The 7,292-nt window shown below is 44.9% G+C and overlaps 1 pseudogene; it reads right to left on the bottom strand.

The window, feature by feature from the left end:
- Positions 1–222: 222 nt before the first annotated feature.
- LOC125404185 (small nucleolar RNA SNORA70) lies at positions 223–346 on the bottom strand (annotated as a pseudogene).
- Positions 347–7,292: the final 6,946 nt, after the last annotated feature.

Here is a 7,292-nt window from a genome sequence, read left to right on the forward strand (position 1 = left end):
AGAGATGGGTCTTCGGGTGGCCAGGGAACTTGAACTTGGCTCAAGGCAGAGCCTCAATCACGTGTTCCTTGTTCCGCAGCTTGGTGCAGATGGATATGGTGACCCGGCCAGTGTGAAGCCTGGCCACTGTGCCTTGGGGCTTCCCAAAGGAACCACACATACCTGTCTAAAACCTCAACTGGGGACAACATTGAAATCAGATACTTGAATAAGGGCCGGAAAAATCATCTCCAAGGTCCCTTAGGGCAATTCACAAGGCAACACTACCAAGCAGGCTGCTGTTTGCAACCACTATGCACCAGGCCCCCATGGGGAAATGTAAGGAGCCGTCAGGACATCGCCATTGCGCCATTGCGCAGTCCTGCAGCTTAGAGGTAAACAAATCCTTTTGATGTTGCCGCCTGGGGCTGAGCACCCTTTGCCTGCATTTGCACAACTGAGCCTTGTCCCTAGCCAATCCAAGCCCCGGGCTTCAGCAGAAGGGTATTCACCAATCAGGACAGTATCTGACTCCCTCAACCCTAGAAAAGCAACTGCTGCTTGGCTTTCGTACCCTCTCGTTCCCCCCCCCCCCCCCAGCTTCAACCAAGAGGCTCCAATAAAGTGTGATCAGAGAAGAATCCTCAACTCGTGGTCATTCTTGCTTGCTGGTCAAGGGGCACGCCACAGGGAAAGGGACTTGGCTGACTAAGTCGGCTACGAGTATAAGAATGTTTTATCTGCATGGACGTGTACTACATGCATACCTAAGGCTCATGGAAGTCAGAAAGGGTGGAGGATCCTGATCCTTCAGAACTAGGGTTGAACTGGAGTTACAAGTGGCTGTAACCTGCTATGTGGTAGCTGGGAATCAAACCCCAGTCCTCTGTAAGAGCAGTCAGTGCCCTTAACCACTGAGCAATCTCACCAGCCCTTCTCTTCCCTTCTTTAAAACTCTCCAGTACCCAACCCTGCAGTCTGCACCCTGAAGATGGTCTCAAAACCTAACCACTTTTCACTTCCGAAGCTCCTCCTCCGTATGCCGTCAGCATGTGAAGTTCCCCTTTTTAGACCTAAAACTCCAGCACGAATTTCAGAAGGACAATCGTATTCAAGTCATAGAAGACGCTCAAAGGGGAAAACATTCTAATATCAGCAAGTAAGACTATTCAGATCACCAACAGTGATGATCATGATAAATCATGAATAAATGTGGGGCTTCATTTTGACCTAAGCCAGGACCTGGTCAAAGCACAGGGAGACTCAGGGGTGAGTGGGTAGAAAGGAGGGGACATTGGAAGCAGACCATGGTAGTCAGGCAGCAAAGATGTGGCGTATGTCCCTAAACAGACTCGGAAGGATGTAGGAGGAGAGGGGAGTGAAATGTGCTCCCACAGCAGAAGGAGCCAGACATAGTGAAGGCTACCCTGAGGATGAGCCCTAGTCAGAACCGAGGACTGGGAGAAGTCTGCCTAGAATTTGTCTCCTGTCACCAGGCTGGCCTGTGACATAACCAGCAGTAACCCTGATGTCTTTATTGTTCGGTTTCCTTCAGTTCTTCTGTCACAAATCTTAGAAGGGTTGGCTTTGCAAGAGGATAAACAGAGGGGAATCCAGCAAGGTTTCAGCTGGTCATACCAGGTTAATTGCTCATATGCTCGACAGTAAGAAGACAAAAAAATGTATCAAGTTGTTCAGTACATAGATAGACACAAAGAGTTACTCTGCCCAAACATCCGAGCATGCACCTGTGCAGCCCAGACAACCACTGCAGCTCAGAGCGAGCATCCTAAGCAGTTCTGGACAACCCAGAGGAGTAGATCACAGGGGAGGCCACGGGCCCACAATGGCCCAGAAAAGCCAGGCTATTTCAATCCAGAGTGTCACCGTAGTCTCCTCTGTCTACCACCTCCTGTATTTCACAGGCACCCTGGGGCATTTCTATGGGAAGGTAGCAGCATCCAGTTTCTCTGGAATGTGGCTTATGTGAGGTGAGAATGCTGTGTTCGCGGGAAAAGTGGCAAAAACAGGGCTGTGTGTACCCCCCCCCCCCGAAAAACTTCACTGTTTCTCAGAAAGCTCTTTGTGGCCAGGGCACAACGAGAAAGGGTTAAGTTATAGAGATACTCGCTGTACCTCTTCATGGGCCCAGGACTAAAGCTAACCTGGTATAAGGAAAAGAACTGAAGTCCCAAGAGAACAAACCTGAAAGACTTCATGGTTCCAGGTGCCCCGCAGTTCAATTAGAACCTTAACTGTTGGGTTCCCACTGCTTGGGATTCTGACTTAGTTAACACTGGGGCAGGGAGCGCTAGGAATTTAAAAGAAAACATGTCTTAAGATTCCCGGGGGGGTGGGGGAGCTGGAGAGATGGGGGGCTGGAGAGATGGCTCAACGGTTAAGAGCATTGCCTGCTCTTCCAAAGGTCCTGAGTTCAATTCCCAGCAACCACATGGTGATTCACAACCATCTTTAATGAGATCTAGTGCCCTCTTCTGGCCTGCAGGCATACATGCACACAGAATACTCTATACATAATAAATAAATATTAAAAAAAAAAAAAAGATTCCCACCGGGCCTATGAGATGGCTCAGCAGGTAAAGGTGCCTGCCACTAAACCTGAAGACCTGAATGAGTTCAAACACCAAGACCCACACAAGAAAAATTCTCACAGTCATCCTCTGACTTTAAGACACAAGCCTACCCTTCCCTCAACAAACACAGACGTGCAGAATAAACACACAGAACCAAAAGAATGTAAGGAGTGCCATCTAACTCCAAACAGGATTCAGAGCATGGGTGTGTTTTGTGTTTATGTTTGGTGACCGAGGAAACTGAGGTCCAAAGAAAAGGAATTGACCTGTGGAAGGGCACACAGCTAATTAGCATCAAAGTAAAAACTGATATACATTGTGCAGAAGCGAGAGTTTCAGGGACTTTGATTCGTTAACCTGGCAACCACAGCCGGCACACGAAAGCTCAAGCCTCCTGTTAGCGTTCATCTGAACTCAGATGCTGTGGGACAATGTCTTTTATCTTGTCACTTGTATTATTTTTGATAAAATGCTGATTGGCCAGTAGCCAGGCAGGAAGTATAGGCAGGGCAATGAGAATTCTGGGAAGAGGAAAGCTCAGTCTGCAGTCGTGACCCAGCCGCAGAGGATACAAGATGTGACCGCTGCACTGAATAAGGTACTGAGCCACATAGCTATCACAGACAAGAATTATGGGCTAATTAATATAAGTTATAAGAGTTAATAAGAAGCCTGAGCTACTAGGTCAATCAGTTTATAATTAATGTAGACCTCTGTGTATTCCTTTGGGACTGAATGACTGCAGGACCAGGTAGGACAGAAACCTCAGTCAACGCTCAGATGTGTATACGGGCAGATTACGGTGGGAGACCCAGAAATAAGTCCGCACTGCTCCAGCCACCCAAGTTTTGATAGAGGCCTTGAAATACAACCAAGCTGGATGTCAGTGTGCAGAAGAATGGAGTTAGAGTCGCTCATCTCTCCCGCTGCATGAAAGGTAATTCAAAATCGATCAAAGAAACTCAGAAAAAAACACTTTACTGTATACACACAAGCAAGAACTTTCTGAGCGGAACTCAGATAACACAGGAAATCACCCCAAGGACTGACGGATGGGATCACATGACATTGAGAAGTGCGTACACTGAACGGGAAGCATTGCCAGAGTGACAGCCTATAGGTGGGAGATAAATCTTTGCCAACTCCACAGCAGACTGGAGATTAACATCCTGGATATGTAAAGAACTACAAAAATGAAAAACAAAACATCCTGTTGTGGGATATTTTGACCGTACCCTGACACTCCTGAGACTGACAATAATGTTTACCTTGAACAGAGGGCAGCGCTAACTAATAGCTGACCATATTAGCCATAGATGTTTTGGAGGACCCAAGATGTGTAGAGAAACAAAGAAAGTAGTAGGGAGGGGCTCATAGAGAGGCTTGGCCCTCTTTTGGATCAAGGAAGGAGAGAGGAGGTCACTGGCTACTTCTCTGCCACTTCTCTGATCAATCAGGTTCTTACCTCGACATCTGACTCCGGAGTTTATTTTCATTTTTCGACACAGGGTTTCTCTGTAGCTCTGGAGTCTATCCTGGAACTCACTCTGTAGACCAGGCTGGCCTCAAACTCACAGAAATCTACCTGCCTCTGACCCTTGAGTGCTGGAATTAATGACATGGGCAACCCAGCTCTGTGGGTTTATTGATAAAGAATAACTAGATAAACACTTATCTGGTGTCCTGCATTGGATGCCAAATGTAGCAAGCTTTATTGTCAGAACTGTCAGCCTTCAAATAACAACACGGAGACTTATTGCTAATTATGAAAGCTTGGCCATTATCTTAGGCTTGTCTCAACTAACTCTTATAACTTAAATTAACCCATTTATATTAATCTATACTCTGTCATGTGATGTCATCTCTCTTCCATCTTGCACCTCCTGTGTCCTCTCCATCTCTGCCTTTCTTCTTCCCAGAGTCCTCTCTGTCTCCAGAAGTCCTGCCTATCTATTGGCCATTCAGCTCTTTATTTAACCAATCGGATGGCACCTTGGCAAAGACACATCTTCACAGTGTAAGCAAATATTCTGTGATGAAACGCAGTCAAAGAAAGGGCTAATGACTGGCACACACAGCCATCAAATAAGGAAACCCGATAAGGACTGGAAAAGCATTTATCGTCCTCAGCCATCAGGAAAAAGGACATTAAAACTGACTGGAGCTTGCATTTTACTAGTCAGAATGGTTGCCAGTGAGAAAACAAATGGCAACAAATACCGCAAGGGTGTGTGTGTGGGGGGTGTTACTCACCGCCATGGGGATGGGAACTTGTTCAGCCACTGTGGAAATCAATATGAACATGTCTCACAAACAGAAGCCTGAAAATAGAGCTGCAGACAAAGTATGTATATATACTACTTATAACATATACCGAAGGACCCTAAGGCAACACACCGCAGAGAGGTGGTGGGATAGCTCGATCACTAAAGTGCTTACCTTGCAAACAAGAGTTTCTGAGTTCTAGCCCCGGGACATGTGTAAGAAGTCAGGCATAGCACCACACAACTATTATGCCTGTGCTGGGGCGGTCGAGACTGAAACACTAAGACTCTGTCTCAGTTGATGATGTGAGAGTCTCCTTTGTATGCTGTGAATTCCATTGGTTAATAAAGAAACTGTCTTGGGCCTGTGCAAGGAATAGATGTCGGTGGGGAAAACTAAACTGAATGCTGGGAGAAAGAAGGAGGAGTTAGAAGAAGCCATGTAGTCTCTGTCGGAGATAGACACTGGACAGAACTTAACCTGGTAAGCCATAGCCATGTGGCAATACACAAATTAATAGAGATGGGTTACTTAGGATATGAGTTAGCCAAAAATATGCTTAAGCTATTGGCCAAGCAATATTGCAAATCATATGGTTTCAGTGTGATTATTTCAGGGCTGAGCAGTCGGGAAACAAACAAGTGGCCTGCTTACAACAGGTTGATGTAGTTGACATTCCTGTGTGTGATGCCCAAGGTGATCTTGATCTCTATATTCATATGAATATATGTGCACATCTCCTCTCACACATATATGTATCTGCATACATATGAACAAGTATATACATACACACTCACTATAAAGAAGAAATTGCTGAGATACATGCACACCCATATTTACAGATGCATTGTTCACAGCTGCCAGGAGGTGGAACAGCCAAGGTAGTCATTAGCAGATGAGTGGATAGAGAAAAGGTGACACATGGGATTGTATGTGGCCAGAAAGAAAAACTAAATCATGATATTTGGAGGGGAATGGGTACAACTAGAAATGTTGTATTAAGCAAAATAGGCCAGACACAGAAAGACGAGTATTGTATGCTTTCTCCCATCTACAGAACCTTGTATGAATACACATATGTTTGTGTTTATATGTATGGGTGGGCTTGCTAGAAAGGGAATCATGAGAGAAGATGAAACATTCCTAGGAAGAAGTGGGGGAAATAGACAGCGGGTGGAATAGGTGTGATGAGAAGACAGAACGGGAAACTGAGTCAGGGAAGAAGGGGGCACAGAGAAACAAACGAGAACACAGTATAATGACATGTATGTATAAGATACCATAATGAAACTCGTGTTGGACACTAACCTAAAACTAAAAACATGTATCTAAAGACCATGTAGTTGTCTAAGAGTAATCGTAAAGTCACATTTTAATGTTCATACTTAAATGTGTTCAAGTATTTATTGATAAAAGTATTATCTATTACTTGTTCAATGCATCAAATGTATATTACGATAGCATCATTGTCTAAAGATAACTGATATTGGGCAGAATCACCAAAGAATAATATAGGGACTGAATTTTCATAGGAAATAACAAAGAGGAGTCAGGTAGCAGTAGCACACACCTTCAATCCTAGCACTCAGGCAACAGAGGCAGGTACATCTCTGTGAGTTCGAGGCTAGCCTGGTCTATAGAGCGAGGCTCAGGAGCCAGGACTACAAAGAGAAAGCCTGTCTCAAAAATCAAAAACGAAAACAAAAAAAGCCAAAAAATAAATAAAATAAATGGAAACTTTTTCTCAAAAAATTGAAAATATCCTTTGTATTTACTGTGGTGTGACCAGTGAGCTCTTAGAACGAGTCGAGTTACTAAAGGGTTAGCTGCTTTCTTGCCATGATTTTACCATCATAGTTTTGCTGCAACTTCTGCCTCCCATTCGCTTTCAAAAAGTGATGCCAGAGAGAGAGATTTCTACATGAGCAACCAGGAGCTTCAGGAATCCACACCCCCACTCCAGGGCTTCTCTCAAACCTTCCTTGTTCAAACCCTTGTCCCCTCTTCCCAAATAGTATCCTGGAGCTACTACTAAGACTGTCATGTTTCCGACTCTCTAGCCTCACTAACTTCATGAAGATTCTACACCGTTTGAAGGTTCTACAAAGCTGATTGACAAGCAGTTTGCCTATTTGCATACTTCCATGTAACGCTGCAATTCATGCAACTGATGAAGAAATGACCAGAATTACCAGAATAGATGCTGACGTGAAGTGGGGGTGACATTCGCAACGGGGTTGATTTGTCACAGTGCCTGGTTCTTTAGTTCTTTCATGAGTATTTCCAGAACTCAACAGCCTGTGATACACTGAGGTCTCGTACCGTGACTGCTCAGATGATGGAGACATCCTGCACTGGTGAATATGTTACCCTCAACGATTAATATGGAAATGAACTCCTGTCATCCTCACAGACAGTAAAAGGCAGGTTCAGCATGCCACCATCTGCCATCGT

Source organism: Myodes glareolus, chromosome 6, assembly GCF_982192425.1.
Source record: "Myodes glareolus chromosome 6, mMyoGla1.1, whole genome shotgun sequence".
NCBI lineage: Eukaryota > Metazoa > Chordata > Mammalia > Rodentia > Cricetidae > Myodes > Myodes glareolus.